This window comes from Arvicanthis niloticus, chromosome 1, assembly GCF_011762505.2.
Source record: "Arvicanthis niloticus isolate mArvNil1 chromosome 1, mArvNil1.pat.X, whole genome shotgun sequence".
Lineage (NCBI taxonomy): Eukaryota > Metazoa > Chordata > Mammalia > Rodentia > Muridae > Arvicanthis > Arvicanthis niloticus.
In genome coordinates, this window is record NC_047658.1 from 38,700,144 (window position 1) to 38,722,057 (window position 21,914).

Consider the following 21,914-nt stretch of genomic DNA (forward strand, 5'->3'; position numbering starts at 1 on the left):
GGAAAAAAAAAACACAATAGAATGAATATTTATTACCAAAGGGGATTTACTATGTTAACTTATACAATAGGCTCTCAATAATCCCACAATGGCTGTCTTCCTGAGAACCCATAGCTGCTCAGTCCACAGAGCTGGATGTTTCAGCAGTCCCCAACTGGTGCTGAATGAATGCCGGGATGATTCCTGGAGAATCACCCAACTCCAGTCCATGTTGGAAAGCAGGGGTTCTGATGTCAGTGAAGAGTGGTGACAGCAGAGGCAGAAACAGAGTAAATGCACACACCAGCAAGAAAAAAAAGTGGGCAGGCAAAAGCAGCCCTGTGTTCTTCTGACTTCTCAGTCGCCGAAACACCACTGGGCAGTGCTGCCCACTCAGGAGGAGAGTCCTCTCACCCAGTTAACTCTTCCTAGAAATGCCTTCACAGAACCACCCGGTGTGTCCTAGTTGATTCCAGATTCTATTGAGTGAGTCATGATCAACCATCGTAAGGTTAACAAGTAGATAACATTTCAAGCTACACAGCACAGCTGAAAGATTAGTCTCTTCATAGTGTAGTCAAGGCTGACTCCACAGGTACTCCAAGGTGACAGGAGCCTGGAGGGTAGAATTGACTTCCATTCCTCCTGGAAGGTCTGGGGGACTCTGGGTCCTGCTCCATCTGTGAGCCAGTCACCAGAGGGTCTTTGGTGATTGATTCCCCTGTGATCACTGCCCCTCCCCCACCCCCCAGGGTGGGAGTGGGTTTGGTTGCTGGAAGCTCCCTTAACATGGTGAGGGAGTCCACTCTGCAGGGGCCAGCTCGGCTGTCACCCTGGATCCCTCTTCTCTCTGATTGTTATTATTCTTTCTGTATCTTCTCCCCCCACCCAACCCCCTCTACTCACCTTCTTTCTCTCCCATCATTCCCTGTTTCTTTCCCTTCTGCCTGCCATTTATCTCCCAGGCTCTGAGAAGCAGGACATTCATCTTTCCACTGCCTGGTCTCCGATGATAGAAGCTGCGTTTGGAAGTTACAGAGCATGCCAGTAGGAACTCTCTTCTACCCAGGTCTCCATCCCAGCTGAAGCACAGGTGCCTGTGAGTGTCTTCTGCCTTCAGCAGTGGGGATTACTGGTGTTGGTGCCTCAGGGGGGCCTGCAAAGCTTGAGCAAGCCATAGCCACAATGGAGGGGCTCTTCTTGCAGGTCCACCACACTATCCCCAGGGGTGATTATTTTTGCAGAAGTGATGTATTCCTTCCTCTCCTTTCTATCTACTTGTGATTTTTCTCAAGACCCCCAGAACAAGGGTACCCATGTACATCAGGGTTTGTCTTCTGAGTGGGCCAAGGCCCAGTGCTTCTAATGTTGGGGTTGCCAAAGGTTTGAGAGTGTCACAGTTGAGGCCAGCTGAGGGTGAAGGCATGCATCTGAGGCAGGGTGGCGGGTGCGGCCTGGCTCGGCTGCAGCAACGTGGTGTTTAAATATTTATTTTTAGTGGCCACTAGTTAAAGAGCAGCCTTCATTTTGGTGGGAGCGATCTTAAAAAGTAAAAATAAATCAGGTCTTTGCCTTGTCACTCATTAGACCAGAGCCTGTTGGGTGGACTCTGGACCCAGCACCCCACATTTTTAGGCTAAGTGCTGTGCCAGTGGATAGAGGAGCTCTGGAAGAGGCAGGTACCAGGGGACCACAGCTATTTCCCAGGTTTTGGGGGCCAGCTCATGCTTCAAGATGGGTTCCATTAGCTAGCTCCAGCCTAGGCTGGTCCTGGACAGAGGAATGATTGTTCCCTTTTGCTCTTGTGCTGGAGGGTGTGGCTTGTATGACTGGAGCTTGGATGGCCCTGCTAGGTCTTGGGGGGCACTTCCCCAAGGCCCTCAGTGGGACCTTCTGTCTGCATGCTGCTGAGTCTAGCATTCCCACTGGGGCAAGCTTTCATAGGTCAAGGTTGTACTTCTCAGAGGATGAGGGTAAAGGCTGGGTTACTCCAGGCTGGAGTTGCCTGGAGGAGAGAGACCACTAACGCTGCTGAGTTGTCTCAGGCCACACTGACACCTCTGAGTCACTGCTGCCGAAAGTCAACACCCTTCTCAGGTGTGAAAATGAACTCAGTGGAGCCACGTCCCCGTCCCCAGGCCAGAGCTGGGGAGAGAATGTGTCTCAAACCCAGAGCTTACTTTTCTACCGTCTATAGACCCCGTCCTTGTATAAGGTGTAGGGGAGGGGGCTAGTCTTTATCATTTCTTCTGACATACGAAGATACCACATGCGTCTGTCTTCTGTGGAGGAACAGCCACCAGACATCATTTCAGTAGTGGACATTAGGCCCTTGCCAGACACTGAACAACCAACCTTGAACTTAGATGTCTAGAACCACGAGGAAATAAGTTTCTCTGTGTTAAATTACCTGGGTTAAAGTATTTTAGACTCATCTGAACAATCAGATATCCTCTCTGGGAAACCATTTCCTCCCTGTAAAGTGAGTCCATGAGGTAACATGTATCCTTTATATTAGAGTCTCGTGTGTGTGTGTGTGTGTGTGTGTGTGTTTGTGTGTGTGTGTATCCTGGATCAAACCACACCTGAGCACCTCAGTTGTACAGTCCCCTGAGTCCTACTATGTCCTTCCCTTTCTCTCCTCTACGTATGTATTATTAGGTATTTAGACAGATACAGACCGTTTTATTAGCAAGCCTGAACAACAGCAGCATTAAGGATCGATAACTGCAGGCTCTTCCCCAGGTATGTAGGGAATGAGGATCTGCCTCTCAAACAGGACAAACTAAATAATCACAGTGGGGACCAAGCTGAGGCTGAAACGACTACAGTTGCTTCTGTTTGTCCTTTGTCTCCTGAAGACAGTGGGGAAACAGCAGCTCCTTAGTCCCTGCAGGGGAAATCTTTGTTCAGCTGACAGTGCATATGGCGGAGGTGGAGCAGGGTGGGGAGCTGCTGGTCTCAGCCAGTCACTTCCTCTGGGTCTCATTGCTTACTGTGGATGCCCCACAGAGCTACAGCTATTCGAAAGCCCTTTGCATAAGCCACAGGCAGGGCCAAACCCAGGTGGAGTCTCAGGTTTATCTTGGCAGCTCGGTAGTAGATGATGTATAGATTGTTGGTGAAAGAGCTGTAGGATATCTGTGCCCAGATCCATACTGCAAACAGTGTGAGCGACTGACAGTCTTCATTTTCTCAGAGCTCTGACCCACCAGAATGGCTGAAGCATTTCTCCAGGAAAGATCTGCCTCCAGGGCCCCTGGACTGGGTGGATGCAGAGCTTTTACCTCGCCAAGCTGTGGAAACAAAGGGGCTGTTCTTCAGCATGGCTGCTGAGTTGTTCCAACTATCTTTTGAATTTCTCTGCTGTGAGGGAGGTCCATGATAGAGCCAAGGCAACCCGAGGCCCTGGATTGAGCCACACCTGAAGCTTTCAACTTAGTTATCTCAGTTATATCAACCTCTAAGCCCTTACTGGCTGGTTTGCAGAGGGAAGCAGCTTGATTCAAGGACCATTCCTTATGGTACAAGAGCAAACCTTTCCTCTTCCAGCACCTGGTACCCAATTCAGGGCCTGAGGCATGCTAAAGAAGCCGAGCACACAGCTTGTGAACATTATCCACCTGCATGCCACCTGCTGATGTGCCAAGCCCCCTGGGTCAAGTGCTGGAGACCAAGGATGGGTGACACCCTCAATTACACTTGTCACCTGTGGGGCAGATCTGAGACAAAGCCATGGTACTTTGTGTTGATTGAAGGCAGGGGAGGGAGGAACTGTGCAGGGCTTTCCAGAGGAGGTGAATGAGGTTTTTCAGAGCCCCAAACCTGCTGGCAGAGCCTACATGGCTGATGAGTACCAGTGTATAGAAATAATACCCAAAGCAGAACTCTGTGCTAAAATCTCTCGCCTGCTGTGGGGGCCCAAGGCCAGCCCTTCTGCCTGGAGTGCTGGCAGGAAGAGGCTTGGGGGAGATACAGGAAGACACTTGTGGCTGAGAGCACCAGGAGAAAGGAGGGGACAGAGGCATTTCTTTCCAGCCCTAGTTGTAAAGAAATGGCTTTCTTCTTGCACAAATGCCGCTTCCCACGACTGGGGAAGGGACAGATTCGTGCTGTGTTTTACTGATGCCTTGCTTGGGCCAAGCAGGGCCTGAGCAGGCTGATGTGCCCACAGCTGGCCTGGCTGTACCCATACTACAACCGCTGTCTTGTTGGCCCTGCCTGGGCCCCGGCCTCTGCATCCAGCCAGAGAAACTTGGCTGCGCTGCAGTTTTCAAAATAAAGTGGTTTTCATTTCATAGTCACAAGAGGTTACAAAATAGAACTGGGGCTGGTGCTTCTCATATTATTTATGCAATACTCCCCCCTTCCCGTCCCCAAGGCGAATCACAAAGGGGTCTTTGTTCTCAATAAGTTCAAAGTCAGCTCCTCCAAGGGGAAACTTGTGCGGGATTGCAAGCAGGAGGCTGGGCTTTACAACGCCTGGCTGTCAGAGCAGAAATATGGTCCGCAGCAGGGTTCCTGCAGGCCTCTGGCGGCAGGAGCCAGGTCTCTGGATTTCCAGCGTGAACTGGGTGGATGGGGCACTGGGTTGGGGCAGAAGAGAGCTGCTCACTTCAGCTTGCAAGGGCCCCAGTGCACCCTGTCCAAGAGCCTTGTTTCTCCTTTCTGCAGAGCAAAGCTTTATTTACTGGTCTCAGTCAAAGGAGTCTGAGCATGGCTTCAGAATGGTTCTGATAGGTAGGGTAAAGTCAGTAGTCCATGCCCTGGCTTGCTCTTTTAAATGGCTGATAGTTTAAATGGCTATGTATTGGTTTAAGAAAAAAAAAGATACTTTAAATAAGCCAAGCCTGGCGATATAGGCTTGTAATCATAGCTACATCAGTGGGAGGCAGAGGTGGGAGGAGAATTAAGTACAAGGCTAGCCTCAGAGAGTGAGCTCCAGGTCAGTCTTGGAAACTTAGCAAGACCATGTCTCAAAATAAACAATTTTTGGAAAGGGTTTGATACATTACTAAGTGGTAGAAAAGTTTGTCTATCCTGTATAAGGCCCTGGGTTCAATTCCCTAGGCCCTGCCAAACAAACAAACAAAACCAGTTTAAGCAGAAGCTTGCTAATGTCTAGCCCCTGACCTCTGTGTGATCCCAGGCCCTAGAGGATTGCAAGAGTCTGCGACTCAGTCAAAGCTACAGGATTCTGTGCAGCCTTGAGCCGGGCAGCCTGCCTTCCCCAGTTTAGACTGCCCCTCTGGAAAGTAGAGTCCTGATGAGAGCAAAGCCCCAGCTGAGGGTCCACAGTGCGTAGGGACTCAGAAGCCACCCCACCCTGGGTACCGACTGCTTGTTGGAGCCAACTTTGCTAAGCACTGCCATTGAGAGAAGGCATGGCAGGGACTCAGCCTTGTCAGCCCTGAGCTGGGATGTTCTACCTCAGAACTGCATACTGCAGTGTATGAATGCTCCCAGTATCCTGAAGAAACGCCTCTGAGTTCAGCAGTGGCCTCTTCTCTCTGCAGTGACCTCAAGGCAGAGAATACATGAATATATAGCGGGCCTGACCACACAGTCCTTGGGTAGGGGCCTCCATTTTGGAGCCTTATTTCTGATGACCCTGAACCCTTCTTGCTCTGTTCCTGGAGACCTGAATCGCTGTGTAGACCCTGGGCCCATGCTACTAAATTTTCACTGTAGCCCCATGCTAGATAGCCTGGGCATTTAGGGTGGGGCAGGGAAGTGGTATATCCCAACCACCTTCTATATGGTTATTCTTGGAATATTATTGGCCCTCGAATTCACCGGCAGTAAAGGAGATGCTAAGATGCTTAGTCCAGGAAATCCTTTCACTGGAACAAAGAAAGCGGGAAGATTTGGGACTTCCAATGTGCTATAGCATAGAAATGAGCAAAATCAGAATGACAGTCTCGTCTTTTGTCCCAGGGATGGGATGCTTGCCCTTGGAAGGGGCAGTCCTCATGTTCTGCCCTGTGGATCCCTATAGAGAATGCTCTCTGGACGGACTGAGTTTTCAGAGCCAGCAAACTGGCCTGGGTAGGAGAGGGACACTGGCTACCACTGTCCCTGACTACCCCAGCTTTGATTAGGCTTAAGGGAAGAAGTGTCAGACACTGTACTGTCTTGTTTTATATCAAATAGACACAAGTTATCTAAGAGGAAGGAACCTTAATTGAGAAGCAGCCTCCGTAAGATCTGGCTGCAGGCAAGCTCGTTGGGGGGGGGGGGGGGCATTTTCCTAATTAGTGTTTGAAAGGGAAAGGCCCAGCCCATTGTGGGTGATACTACCCCGGGCTGGTGGTCCTGAGGTCTATAAGAAAGCAGGCTGAGTAAGCCATGGGGAACCAGCCAGTAAGCAGCATCTCTCCATGGCCCCTCTTGCAGAAGGAATAGGGATACCAAAAAGTAGCTTTTCATCAACAAAGGGAGAGTCAGCTGTTGGACTGAAACGGGGAGCCTATGCTCCTCTTTTGGGGGGAAGCTAAAGACAAGTTTGTACACCTCTAGAGTGAGGCTGGGACAAGGCAGAGGACCAAGAGCGGAGCTGGAGGGATGTTAGAAATTCAGAGCTTTCCTCCATCCCCCCAAAGAGACAGAGCTATCCCTGGTAGATGTGGGGCTTGGTGGGAGGGGAAGGAGGAAGGAAGGGCTGACTCAGAGAGAGCAGGCAGAGGCATTGTCTGAGAGCTTTCTCCAGACCTGGACCCAGTATTCTTTATCTTTCCAGATTGATCCCAGAATCCTGCAGAGCAGAAGCCAGGCCCAGATGGAGGTTTCTGGTAAGGCCTCTCCTCTCCACAGACTTCTCAGAAATGGCCTTTCCTGTGGCTACTAGACTGATGGCAAGTTCTGGGGACAAGGGTTTTGTCTCTTGTCACCACTGCGGTGATAAATATCTGTTTAGTGTTGGAATATTTTGGGGCCCTGAAGACATTTTTCACAGTCAGAGGTCATACTATTAAAAAGTCCCTCTGGGGAGGGGAGCAGGGCCCCTGCTGGTGCTATTTTACATGGAAATAGCCATTTCTGTACTGAGTTGGCTTCTAAGTCACTAGAAAGGCCATTGTGGAAATGTGGTTCCTGTGACCTCAGGCTGGTCGCCTCAGCTGTGGTGCTCAGATGCTGCAGGCAACCTAGGCCCGCCCATCCAATGTGGTCCTCTACAACCTGAAGACAGAGCCTGATTCTGCCCATTTCATACAACATGAAACTGAGACCCCCAGATTTTGCCAAGGTTAACACTGGGGCTATGAGCCAGGCCACACATGCTGCCTCCAAGCCTAGGGACTCCAGTGTGGACTTGTGTGGGGAGAAGGACAGCATTACATCACAGGAGGCAGGGAGCCGGCTGTACAGCAAGCATCTGTCACCTATAGTGCTCTGCTCATCTGCATACCGTATCTGTATACTAGGTGTGATGGTTTATTCGATAGTCATCTTTGCAGACACACCCCTAGGAGGGTCTGTAGGGGCATTTCCTGCAAGAACTAATTGAGGGAAGAAGACCCTGTCCCAGAGTGGGAGAGTGGGTGGCACTTTCCAGGGTGTGACACTAGCGCTAAAGATGTCTAAGGAAAAGACATAACAAAGACACTACAGTCACTTTTTTATTTTCTGAGGAGATAGAGCTATTTATTCTTATTTAAACATTACATGGTACATGGATTGCATCAACTGAATTGCACCTCATAAATATTTACATCATTTATGTTCATATATATCCATTAAACTGTACTTTTTATTTTATTCACTTTACATCCTGATTGTACCCCCTCCCTCCTCTCCTCCCACTCCTTCTAATACCACCCTTTACAAGTCCCTCCCCCCACTACTACCCCTTCCCGTTCTCCTCAGAAAAGGAAGCCTGCCTTGGGTACCACTTCACCCTGGGACTTTAGGCAGTAGGCCTAAGTGCACCATCTCCCACTGAGGCCCAACCATTCAGTCCATTTAGGGGAAGGAAACAACAGGGTCAGAGACAGCCTCCACTCCAGTTGTTAGGGGATCCACATGAAGACCAAGCTGCACATTAGCTATGGATGTATAGAGGGGCTACATCCGGCCCCTGCAGGCTCTTTAGTTGATGGTTCAGTCTCTGTGATTCCCCATGGGCCCAGGTTAGTTGACACTGTAGGTCTTCTTGTGGTGTCCTTGACCCCTCCAGCTTCTTCAATTATATCCCCTGTTCTTGCACAAGACTCCCTGAGATATGCCTGACATTTGGCTGTGGGTCTCTGTATCTGTTTCTATCAACTGCTGAAGCCCCTAGAGGACAGTTATACTAGGCTCTGTCTACAAGCCTATCAGAGTATCATTAATAGTGTCAGGGGTTGACTCTTTCCCATGGGGTGGGTCTCAAGTTGGGCCAGCCATTGGTTGGTCATTCCCTCAATCTCTGCCTCATCTTTATCCCTGTGCATCTTGTATGCAGGACAAATTTTGAGTTGATTGTTTTGTGGGTGGGTTGATGTCCCTTTCCCTCCACTGGAAGTCCGGCTTGGCTACAAGGATTGGCTACTTTAGTCTTCATATCCCCCACTGGTAGGAGTCTCAGCTAGGGTCACCCTATAGACTCCTCAGAACCTCCCCATCCCAGGTCTCCAGCTACTCCCAGAGATGCGCCCCCATTGATTCCCATCCTCACTCCCAGCACTCTTCCACATCCCCTCTCCCCACACGTGATCCCGGTCCCTATTCCCCTCTTCACCCCATCTCCCACCCACCTCTCTCTTCCATCTACCTCCGATGACTGTTTTGTTTCCCCTTTTGAGTAAGATTCACACATCCTTTCTTGGGCAGTCCTATTACTTAGTTTAGTTGGGTCTGTGGTTTGTAGCATGTATCCTGTACTTTACGGACAGTGCCGACTTGTGAGTACATACTGATGTGTCTTTCTGGGTTTGGTTACCTCACTCAGACTGATATCCTCAAGTTCCATCTAATTGCCTGCAAATTTGATGCTGTCTTTGTTTTTAATAGCTGCATAGTATTCCATTGTGTACCACATTTTCTTTATCCATTCTTTGGTTGAGGGACATCTAGTTTGTTTCCAGTTTCTGGTTGTTAAGAATAAAGCTGCTATGAACATAGCTGAGCACATGTGCTTGTGGTATGGTGGAGCATCTTTTGGGTATATGCCCAGGAGTGGTATAGCTGGGTCTTGATGTAGAACTAATCCCAGTTTTCTGAGAAACCACCAAATTGAATTCCAAAGTGTTTGTACAAGTTTGCACTCCCCCTCCCCAAGCAATGGAGGAGTGTTCCCCATGCTCCACATTCTCACCAGCATGTGCTGTCATTTGAGTTTTTGATCTTAGCCATTCTGACAAGTGTAAGATGGAGTCTCAGAGTTATTTTAATTTGCCTTTCCCTGGTGACTATTATCTGTTGAGAATTCTCTGTTTAGCTCCATACCCCATTTTTAAATTGAGTTATTTGGTTTGTTGGTGTCTAATCTCTTGAGTTCTTGATGAATTTTGGATATCAGTCTTCTGTTGGATGTAGGGTTTATGAAGGTCTTTTCTCATTCTGTAGGCTGCCATTCTTTTCTATTGATGATGTCCTTAGCCTTGCAAAAGCTTTACAGTTTCACAGGATCCCATTTACTAACTGTTGATCTTAGTGCCTGAAGTCATTGGTTTCTGTTCAGGAAGTGCCAATGCTGGCACATTCCTGTGCCAATGTGTTCAAGGCAGTTCCCCACTTTCTCTTCTATTATATTTAGTGTGTCTAGTTTTATGTTGAGGTCTTTGATCCACTTGGACTTGAGTTTTGTGTAGGGTGATAAATATGGGTCTATTTTTTAATTCTACATGCAAACTGCCAGTTAGACTAGCACCGCTTATTAAACATGCTTTTTTTTTTTCCATTGTATGATTTTGGCTTCTTTGTCATAAATCAAGTGTCTGTAGGTGTGTGGGTTTATTTCTGGGTCTTCCATTCTACTCAGTTGATCAATCTATTTTTATGCCTATACAATGTGGTTTTTATTAGTATTGCTCTGTAGTATAGCTGAAATTAGGGATGGTGATACCTCCAGAAGTTTTGTTGTTGTACAGGATTCTTTTACTATCCTGGGTTTTTTTTTTTTTTTTTTTTTCATACAAAGTTGAGAATTGCTCTTTTAAGGTCTATAAAGATTTGTGTTGGAATTTTGATGGGAATTGCATTGAATCTGTTGATCCCTTTTGGTAAGATGGTCATTTTTACTCTGCTAATTCCAGCGATCCATGAGCATGGAAAATCTTTCTATCTCCTGATATTTCCCCCAATTTTTGTCTTTAGAGACTTGAAGTTCTTATTATACAGGTCTTTAACTTGCTTGGTTAGAGTTACACCGAGATATTTTTTATTATTATTATTTGTGGCTATTGTAAAGGGTGTTGTTTCCCTAATTTCTTTCTCAGCCTGTTTATCTTTTGTATAAAAGAGGGCCATTGGATTTTTTTGACTTAATTTTGTTTCTAACCACTTTCCTGGAAGTGTTTATCAGCTGTAGGAGTTCCCTGGTAGAATTTTTGGGATCACTTATGTATACTATCATATCATCTGTGAACAGTGATATTTTGACTTTTTTACAATTTGTATCTCTTTGATCTTCCTTAGTTGGCATCTTGCTCTATGTAGAACATCAGGTAATATATTGAATAAGTAGAGAGTGGACAGCCTTGTCTTGTCCCTGATTTTAGTGGAAATGTTTTAAGTTTCTTTCTGTTTAATTTGGTGTTGCTAAATACAGGTATTGTCTTGCTGTATATTGCTTTTAGTAAGTTTAGGTATATGCCTTGTATCCCAATCTCTCCAAGACTTTTAACATAAATGGGTATTAGATTTTGTCAATGGCTTTTTCAGCATCTAATGAGATGATCATGTGATTTTAAAAGGTTTTTTTTAAATAGTGTGGATTACATTGATAGATTTTTATATATTGAACCATCCCTGCATCACTGGAATGAAGCCTACTTGATTGTGGTAGATAAACTATCTGATGTATTCTTAGATTTAGTTTGGAACATTTAATTGAGTATCTTTGCATCAGTGTTTATAAGAGAAATTGGTCTGAAATTCTATTTCTTTGTTGAGTCTTTCTGTGGTTTCAGTATCAGGGTGATTGTAGCCTCATAGAATGAGTTTGACAATGTTCTTTTTATTTCTATTTTGTGGAGTAGTTTGAGGAGTATTGGTATTAGCTCTTCTTTAAAGGTCTGGTAGAATTCTGCGCTAAAACCATGTGGCCCTGGGCTTTTTTAGGGTAGTGAGGGAGGAGACTTTGATCAACTACTTCTATTTCTTTAGGAATTATAGGACTATTTAAATAGTTTATATGATCTTAATTTAACTTTGGTAAGTGGTATCTATCTAGAAAAATCCATTTCTTTTAGATTTTCCAGTTTTATGGAGTATAAGCTTTTCAAGTAAGACCTAGTGATTCTTTGAAAATTTTCAGTGTCTGTTGTTATGTCTCCCTTTTGACTTCTGAATTTGTTAACTTGGATACTGCCTCTCTGCCTTTTAGTTAATTTGGCTAAGGGTTTGTCTATCTTGTTAATTTTCTCAAAGAACCAGCTTTTGGTTTCATTGAATCTTGTATTGTCCTCTTTGTTTCTAATTTATTGATTTTAGCTCTGGTTTTGATTATTTCCTGCCATCTACTTCTCTTGAGTGTGTTTGCTTCTTTTTGTTCTAGAGCTTTAAGGTGTACTTTTAAATTGCTTTTATGAGGACTCTCTAATTTCTTTATGGAGGCACTTATTGCTATTAACTTTCCTCTTACCACTGCTTTCATTATGTCCCATAAGTCTGGGTACGTTGTGCCTTCATTTTCATTGAATTATAGAAACTATTTAATTTCTTTATTTCTTCTCTGACATGGTGATAATTGAGTTAGTTGTTTAATTTCCATGACTTTGTAGTTTCTGTTGTTGAAGTCCATGGTGGTCTGATAGGATACAAGGAGTTATTTCAATTTTCTTGTACTGTTGAGGCTTGCTTTGTGGTGAACTCTATGTCAGTTTTGGAGAAGCTTCTGTGAGGTGATGAGAAGGTATATTCTTTTCTGTTTAGGTGAAATGTTCTGTAGATATCTGTTAGGTCCATTTGATTCATAATCTCTGTTGGTTTCATTATTTCTCTGTTTAGTTTCTGTCTCGAAGACCTGTTGGTGAGAGTGGGGTGTTGAGTCTCCCTATAATTAATGTGTGGTGTTTGATGTGTGGTTTAAGCTTTAATAATGTTTCTTTTACCAATTTGGGTGCCCTTGTGATTAGAACATTGATGTTCAGAATTGAGACATCATCTTGGTGGATTTTTCCTTTGATGAGTTTGAAATGTCCTTCCCCATGTTCTTTGATTAATTTTAGTTGAAGGTCTATTTAATGGCTACTCCAGCTTACTTCTTGGGTCCACTTGTTTGGAAAATTTTTTACAGCCCTTTACTATGAGGTAATATCTGTCTTTATTGGTGAGGTGTGTTTCTGTATGCAGCAGAATGATGGATCCTGTTTTTGCATCCACTCTCTTAGCCTATGTCTTTTTATTGGGGAATTGAGTCCATTGATGTTGAGAGATGTTAATGAACCATGATTGTTTATTCCTGTTATTTTGATGTTTGTTTTTGCTAGTGTGAAATTATTTATTTCCTGTGTTTTCTTATGTGTTGTTAACTTTCTTGAGTTGGAGTTTTCTCAACTATTTTCTTTAGGACTAGATTTATGGATAGACATTGTTTAATTCTGGGTTTGTCTTTGAATATATTGTTTTCTCCATTTATGGTAATAGAGAGTTTTGCTGTGTATAGTAGTCTAGGTTGGCATCTGTGGTGTTTTAGAGACTGTAAGACATCTATCTGTCCAGGCCCTTCTAGCTTTTAGAGTCTCTGTTGAGAATTCAGGTGTAATTCTGATAGGCCTATGTATGTTACTTGGCCTTTTTCCCTTGAAGCTTTTAATAGCCTTTCTTTGTTCTATAGATTTAGTGATTTGATTATTATGTGGCAGGAGAATTTTCTTTTCTGATCTAATCTATTTGGTCTTCTGTATGCTTTTATGTTTATAGGCATCTCTTTCTTTAGGTTGGGCAAATTTTGTTGAAAACCTTTTCTGGTTCTTGGAGCTGGGACTCTTCAACTTCTTCTATTCTTAGGTTAGATATTTTCATAGTATCCCAGATTTCTTGGATGTTTTGTGTCTGGAAATTCTTAGATTTAACATTTTCTTTAACTAATGTATCATTTTTTTCTTTTTTCTCATTCATATGGCAAATTTGATTTTTATTTTATTTTTATTGGTTATTTTATTTATTTACATTGCATCATTTTTTCTATCATTTTTTTTTTTACCTGATATCTTCCACCTCCTGTGTTCTGTGGTGATGCTCGCATCTGTAGTTCCTATTCTCCCCCTTAGCTTTTCCATATCCAGGATTCCCTCAGTTTGTGTTTTCTTTATTGTTTCTATTTCCATTTTCAGGTCGTGAGCAGTTTTATTCATTTCCTTCACCTGTTTAATTGCATTTTCATGTATTTCTTTAAGGTATTTATTCATTTCTCTTCAAAGGCATCTATCATTTTATTAGGTTGGATTTAAGGTCATTTTTTTTTTTTTTTTTTTTTTTTTTTTTTTTTGTTCTTTGGTTGTGTTAGGATATCCAGGGCTTGCGAGAATGGGATAGCTTTGCTCTGAGGGTGTGTATTGCCCTGGATCTTGTGTTCTTATGTGGGCCTTTAGCCACCTGGTTGTCCCTGGTTGTTCCTAGTGTGGTAGGTATCAGAAAGGTGAGCCTAATCTGGATATCCCCAGTGTAGCAGGCCTCCTGTGGGCAGCCTTGGATGTTCTTGGTGTAGCAGGTCTGGATGTTCCTTGTGCAGTGGGCCTGGTGGAGGCTGGAGGAATGGCTAGACAATGGAGCTGGGGGACAGCAAGCAGCTAGTGCAGGGCAGCTGGGCTTACATTCACTTCCTGTTGGTGAGTACAGCTGTCCCCTTTGCTGTCACCACTGTCCTTCTTAGCATCAGTCCACAGCCTGTTGTACTTTCTTTCCAACATGGACTGAAGACCAGCAACTTTCTCAGAAACTGTCAGGCCATCATTGCCAAACTGCTATTGCCAAATTATCCAAGTACCCAGTTCTCAGCTCCTTTTGTATACGATGGCCATAGCTGAACTATTCATTTCCTAGTCTCCTAGTGTGTAAGCTATTCTAGCAAGTGTCCTTTTACACACACACACACACACACACACACAGTGAAAGGGTACAATAAACCCCATTTGTCTCCATTTTGAGAACCAGACCTGATTTTTAAAAAGGCTGTAAGGCACCCAGCTTTGGGAATAGACCATAAGTCCCAGAAACTATGTCATAAGACACCTTCTTTAGGTACAGACCATAAAATCCAGATCAAGATCATAAAACCCTCTCCCAAAGAACAGCTGGGGATAACCACAAAAATGGGGAAATATCTTATCTCAGAATGAGACATCTGAGCTGGGCAGCCCATTTTATCATATGGTTGAATGTTTATGGTGTAGGAATGTAGACCACTGATCACCTGTGACCCACCCCCCAACATCTACCAATGAAATTCTAGCTTACCTAATCCTTCTAGAGAGTTCCCCCAGTTCCCTTTAAGATGGTCTGCATGCCTGTGTCTGGGGTCACCGTTTCAAAGACTGGTTGAACCCCTGTATGCTGGTTGCTTTTGCAGAATAAACACTCTTTGTTTTTGAATACTATCTGAGTCTGGGGTCTTCCTTCAGTGATTTTTGGACCCTTACAAGAGAACTCTGCCTAATGTACATGTATTTACAATGTTTCTAGAGAAAACAACTGAAGAATTCCTTTGAGCTTGATGGTATCTGGAGCTGACTTTCCAACTCAACTAAACTTGAAGTCTTCTGGTAGCATGAAGCACAGTAGAGACGTGTGCTATGAACTGTTTAAAGAACTCTGTAAGGTAAATGCATCTGGTGCTCTTACTTCACCTCTTGTGAACATCAATGAATTTAGCAATTCTACATAGAAAGCTTTTAAACATTTCTGGAAAACTTAAGGCATGTAATGATGCTGGCTGGTTGCTTCCAGTACCTTTGGTTAAAGCAACAAAGACAACATTCTGTTTAGAGATGAGAACTTCCAGATTCAGGTTTGCATAATCAACCTACAGGTTTCTGAGAGTCCTGGAAGAAGCCTTCTCCCCAGCAGCCATCAGACTCAGGTTGCAAACACAAGCCTTCATCATACAATTGGCTGTCTCAAATGGAACCTTAAGTCTCAGCTTTGACAGGGGTTGACAATTAAATGAGGGCACCAAGACCATACATTGTAGTAATCCCACCCTTGGGAGGCAGAGGCAAAAGGATCTCTCCAAAGTTGAGGCCAGCTTCATCTACATGGGAAGTTCTGGGCTAGCTAGGACTACATAGTGAGATCCTGTCTAAATGTTTAAAAAACAAACAAACAAACAAAAAATAAAATGAGGACATTGATTGGAAAGGAGAGGAATTATCAAACATGGCACAGAGACTCATGAGAGGACCGTTGTGTCTGGATTTGGTATTGCAGTTCACGCTGTTAAAAAGAGGTGCCAACAACCTATTTGATTGGTTGGCTGAAGTATGGGTCAAAAGATGGCCTAATGTGAATAAAATGAATGTTCCTGGTACCTCTTGTCTTAGCCAGTGAATGGATACAAAGGTGTGGGGTTGCAATGCTGGAGTAGCTTTGCCTAATCAAAACTGATCTTCCAGGAGGGCAGGGTCCAGAAGCCACAGTCCTTCACTGCTACCACCAGAACCAGATTGAAGGCAGGAACCAGCACAGCTGGAGACCTCTGTGTTTCTCAGCATGCCAGGGCTTACAGTGGAAGTTACTGCTACTCAGTTGGACAACTTGAAAGCAGTGGAGCTAATGGGATCCTGGAGTGGCGAGGGCCAAGTGACTGGGTCTCCAAAGGCAAGGTGAGTATACGTCCTGGAATGGACAGCACAGAAAACCAATGCTGACAATGTCTGCCTCACAGAGCCCATTGGCACTGGTTAATTTAATCATGGTGTTCCCAGAAGGGAGACAGATAGGACGCCTACTAAATTCTTGCTCTCTCTGCATAAGCATAGCAAACAAACAAAGGCCACTTTGAATCACAGCACAGAGAGTTATGGCTCTGCAATGAATTTCCAGACAAGCCAGTTTCCAGACCCAGAAAACCTTGAGAGAAGAGGACGCTGGGTCCTGACCCTTTCAGGGAGATCCTTGCTGCAACACAGGACACTTTTACTGTTAATCTGTCTTCCACTTTTTACCAAAGGGACCTAGGTCTTTTACTAGGATAGGTGTACATTGGAAAAAATGAAACAATCAGACCTTTCTGAGCCTGATATATCCTGGCTCCGAGTTAACTGGGAAAGCCCAGACAGCACTGTGGCCCTCCAGAGTCAGGAATCAAGAAAGAGTATGGCTAGACTATAAGAGATCCTCATGGTGGTTCTCAACCTTCTTAATGCTGCAACCCTCATGTTGTGGTGACCCCAATCAGAATTATTTCGTTGCTACTTCATAACTGTAATTTTGCTACTGTTATGAATTATGATGCAAATATTTGTGTTCTCTGCTGGTCTTAGGTGACCCCGTGAAAGGGTCATTCATTCTCAAAGGGGTTACGACCCACAGGTTGAGAGCTGCTGCTTTAGGGAGTCTCTTGGTGTTGCAATGTCCTATGATTAAAGATGATGGTCAGCTATAACTCAATCCAGGAGGATGACAAAGGGCACAGAGCCTTCAGGAATGAAGGTATGAGACACCCTTCCAGGTAAAAGAATTGAGCCCTGCTGAGGTACTTGCTGAGGGTGGTGGAAATACAGAATGGGTAGTTCAGAAATGTTGGGAGCCGACTTTAGCAGAAAGCCGCTAGATCAACTTTGCAGCCATCTGGAACCATATACCCTGACGAAAGATTTGGTTTTCAATAGCCTACAACAGCTGAAGCACACTCTGATATCCCACATATTTTGTGTTGCTGTTTACTGGCCCCAGCTGCAAGGTGCACGTGGTAGTCACGCCTGCAAGACATGCGGTTCACGTGCTGTCCACGTGCTATCTACGCCATACATGCTTATAAGGCGCATGTGCTATCCACGCCTGCAAGGCATTGCGGTGCACGTGCTGTCCACGCTATAGACACCTGTAAGGCTTACGTCATATCAACACCTGCAAGGCACGTGGTATCCACGCGCCTACAAGGCACGTGGCAAAAGCCTATAAATAGCTCAGAATTCCCTTCAATAAACGAGACTTGATCAGACGCCCTGTCTTGTCTCCATTCTTCGCGTCTCTTGCCCCAAGAGCCCCTCTCTCTCTCTTGACCAGAGCACTTAGCCCCAAAAGCGTTGAGGCAAAAGTGTGGAGGCAGAATGTGGGCCTCAACACAGAAAGGTAGTTATTTATAAATACCAACTTTGGTCATGTGACCGGTTATAGAAAGGAGTATTGATGCTGTCATGAGTGTTTCTGGCCCACTTTATTAATAATATGTCTATTTATATGTGTACATTTATTAAACAGATGCTTATGTTTTCTTTTATCTCCCGTTCTTCTAGCTTTTAATTTTCTATTAATTGAGATTATATAGCAATTAAGTGTTATTAAGTCTATATTATATTTAAATCAAGACATATTAGAAAGTTAAGCATTCCTCAAGGAATGTTCTAGTCTAGAATTAGTGACTTCGGCTGTAGATGGCATAGCTGGATCATGTTAGAATATGCCTTTGCTATTGTCTTCATCTGGAACTTAAACATGACATGAGAAGTTGAGTTGTTAGGTAAATAAGGGCAAGCCTGTAATGGTTAATCTTATTGTCAGCTTGGTTGATTAAGATCCAGAATTAATTGGGACATGCCTGTGAGAGGTCTGAGGAGCATTTCTGGAAGGATTAACTGTGAGGAGGAAACACTTCCTCTGGGTGAGCAGCACCTTCTGACAGACAAAGGAAAAGAAGTCCAATGTTGGGGGCCGACTTTTAGCAGAAAGCGGCTATCAGCTTTGCAGCCATCTTGAGCCATATACCCTGACATGAGACTTGAATTACAATAGCCTACAACAGCTGAGAACACTCCGATAATCTTGGTTTAGATACCTTGAGATTAAAGGCGCGTGAGATTAAAGGTATGTGAGATTAAAGGTGTGTGACTTAAGAGTATGACTTAGAAGTATAGAGATCAGAGTTAGAGACAAGACCTAAGGGCATGATTAAAGGTGTAACTTAGAGGCGTGGCTTAGATTCAGACTATAGAAGACAGAACCAGAAATCAGACTAGAGAGGGAGAATCAGACAGGAGACACTTAGAGGAAGAGAGACTGAAGAATAAACGGGATTGAATCACACCCTGTCTGGTCTCCATTCTTTGAGTCTGCCCTCACCCTCGCTCTTGCTGAACCTCAACCCGCAGACCAGAGCAGCAGCTTGGGCCGGGATACAGTGGCCGCCCAAACGTGGGTCAGCCCGGGCCTCAACATTTTGCCTGGGCTGCAACATTTATTTTGGCCACCCCAACGTGGGGCTAGTGTGGGCCCCAACAGTCCAAGAGGGAGGCAGCATCACTTTCTATGTGCCTTTCCCTTCTTGCTGGTGAGCGTGTTGCTGCTGCTGCTGCTGTTGCTCACGGTACAATCCTCCACTGACACCAGACTGCAGCTCCTTTGGCCTCCCAACATGAATGTCTTGGTTAGGGTTTTCATTGCTGTGCAGAGACACCATGACCACAGCAACTCTTATAAGAAAAAAAAACATTTATTTAAGGCTGGCTTGCAGTTTTATAAGTTCAGTCCATTATCATCACGATGGGAAACATGGCAGAGTGAAGGCAGGGCATGGTACTAGAGGAGCTGAGAGTTCTACATTTTGATCTGCCAGCAGCCGAAGGAGACTGTGTCACTGGATGTAGCTTGAGCATAGGAGACCTCAAAGCCCGCCCCCACAGTGACATACTTCCTCCAGCAAGGCCACACTTCCTAATAGTGCCATTCTCTAAGGCTAAGCATCCACACACGTGAATCTATGGAGGCCATTCCTGTTCAAACCACCACAGTGACCATGTGCTCTCCGGGAAGCTGCCAGGCCTTCAGTACTGAACTGGAACTGCTGAGACATTCACTTTCAGGGACTGATGAGACACTACTGACTCAGCCTCCCCATTGTGCAGAATACCACTGTTGGGGTACCCATATCTAGTTACATAGGCAATTCTAGCCTATATTATGCCCCCCTCTCTGTGTGTATTCTAATCCACCAGGTGCACCGTGGCCCAGGCACCAGAGCTTCCCTGAGTTCCCCTAAAGCCTTCTGGGACAGGCTGCTTGGAAATCACAGCCCCAAAGGCATCATTTCAGCACCTGGAGAGCCAAGACAGCCTATGTTCCAGCTCTGCCTGGCCTTGAGAACAAAGGCAGGGGACTTTGGTCCAACAGTGCTGAAGGACGGGAATCAGGTCTGGCTCAGCCGTGGCCTCTGTGGATCTTCTCTTGGACTCGGGGCAGCTGCTCAGAGTGACTCCCAACATTTCTGGCGAACTGTCTGGACTCATGCTGTGGGCTCCAGCTTCCTGACCACCCAGCGGTGGGTGGATGCTGCAGGTCTAGGCACCTACATCCCAGTCTGGATCTGGTCCAGTCTCACTTTTTTATTTGTGCAGTTGTTGTTTTTCTGGCCATCTGGTCACCTGTGTGAGTCTCTCTGGGTAAGGAGTTCATCAGTCATCCCCATCAGGGTAATTCCAGGAAGATCTGGGACGGTGTCTAGCCCTCAGGAGATATATGATCCAATAAATGTGAAGGTGGACTCACCCACCAGGCTAGAGATGTCACACCTGTCTTGAGGCTGACTTATCACCCTCATCAAGGAAACCACTCCTGGGAAGCCCTGGACTCAGTGAGCAGAGCAGGAAAACCCGGAAGAAAAGCTTCCTGCTAGCCCAGGGGCCAGGACTTCCGAGAGCCATGGGTGAGAAGGAGCTGGTAGAGTCTGGACAGTGCCTGGCTCACAGGATTCACGCACCTCTTTTATTTAGACCATCATATACCCCGAAACTGGCCCTGGGGCATGTTCCTAAAGATGAAGTGCAATCTATATGTCTTTTGGTGAGGCAGAAACTATCCAACCTGGACATTTCATGCTCTGTTCCCTAAGCTGTGTCTTGCAGTGGGCCATCCCCCAATCCACCCTTCTTACATTGCCCCAGAGGCTAGGGTTAAGCCTCATGTAAATTCAATTGGAGTGGGGAGCCCAGGTGCTCCAGCTGGGCATAGACAATCTTGGCTTATCTTACCAGGGCCAAGACTATAAACATTTTTCTTTCCCTTCTCATTCTGGTAGGTGCAAGGATGCCTGGGCAAGAAGCTTTCCCTAAAAATCTACCCCCATGACCCTCTGAGACTGTCCTTTAGAAGCATGTGATGTTTTCAAAGCTTCAATGCCCAGATCCTTACCAACACTATATCCAAGGCTCTGGGGTGGTCCGGTCTCTAATAGCCTCAGGGGGGATGGGCTTTCTTCCATCACTGAGATGCTACATTGTGCTTCTGGCTGCTCTGGTTAATGGCCAGCAAAAGAGAATTCAATGACACACAGACACATCAGGATGGAGTTACTGAGAAGGGGATAGTTTCAGAAAAGTCAGGGCATCTGGTTACTCCTGGAGGAAGATGAGATGGTGGGGTTGGGGACAGGGAAAGGGGGTACATTCCATAGGTGGAATGTGGTTGTCATAGGGTCAGAGTCAGAAGAAGCAGGTGGTGTGCTCTGGGAGAAACACCAGGGCAGGCTGGTTACCCCTAGGGGAACACCAAATACAGCTTTAGGGAATTGGGATAATAAGCTGAAGGCAAAAGACAGTGGGGTCAGTTTTGTCCTCCTGAGGTTAGGGTCCAGTAAACACCGATAAAGGGTCATGGTCAGCAAACTTTGTCAGCAGACTTCAGCATCCTGTAGTCTTGCACTGCCTGTCCTTCACCAGCACCTATGGGAGCTGTGGGGGCCTCGGAGCAGCTGTTACTGAGCCCTGGCGCCTCCCCTGATGCTCCGGATACTTCCAAGCTGTCCCTGTATCTTGGCTATCGTTCAGTGATCTCAGCCAGGGTGGAAATAAACCCACCACCAAATCCGAGTCCTGAGGGCCACAGCGCCTGGCTGGCCTAGGGTACAAAGGATCTTGGATCTTTGTTCTGGGTCTTAGGCCCTGGCAGAGGAGGAGCAGGCTTCTCCAAGCCGCCCCATCAGGCCTGGCTGAAAGAGCACGAGGTAATTCAGACAAGGCTCGAATGCTGCAGTCTCTCTTTGCTTTGTTTAAGGGCGCTATGAATTTTGTTTATGGGTCCTGGTGTAAATTAATAAAGACATGCCCTCTCCGCACAGTTGTGCCCACCGGTGCGCTTAGCAGGCCTCTTTTGTTGCAGTTCTACAAAGCGGTGGCGGCTGCTCTTGTTCCCTTGTCAGCGTCCGTGTGGTTTTTCTTGGAGCCTCTAACCAGTACTTTCACCCATGATTTCTCCAGAAAGTACTTGGAGACAATTGATTAAAAAAGTACGCAAATAATGTTAGATGTTATGGTGTATCATGAAGTTCGTAGGGACTCTGTGACATTGCTGCCAATTGTCAGGCTGCTGTTTATGTGGTAAATACCAGGAAAGAGGAAGAAAATGGTAACCATTCCAGCACCCCATGCTGTGTCTATGTGACCTTCCACTCTCCCTTCTAGTCAGCCTTCTTTTCTTTTTTTTTCCCTTCTGCCCCCTCTCTCTTTGCTCCCTCTTTCTGTTCCTTCTGATAGGGTCAAGCTGGCCCTGAACTCTTAGCTCAAGCAATCCTGCCACGGCTCTCCAAGTGGTCAAGTTACAGGTGTGTGCCACCATGCTTGCTTGGGATTCTTTCCTTAATG

General features: G+C 45.5%; 1 long non-coding RNA gene across 2 annotated transcripts in view; it reads left to right on the forward strand.

Annotated features, from left to right (window-relative positions):
- Positions 1-17,980, forward strand: part of LOC143442609 (uncharacterized) — a 48,518-nt gene extending 30,538 nt beyond the window's left edge. The window contains exons 3-6 of one of the 2 annotated variants that reach the window (XR_013110913.1): positions 945-1,078; positions 6,719-6,770; positions 14,806-14,941; positions 15,735-17,980. This is a non-coding gene — a long non-coding RNA (uncharacterized LOC143442609). The remainder of the gene's footprint in view (positions 1-944; positions 1,079-6,718; positions 6,771-14,805; positions 14,942-15,734) is intronic. The other variant, XR_013110912.1, reaches the window with a different exon arrangement.
- The last annotated feature ends 3,934 nt before the right edge of the window (positions 17,981-21,914 follow it).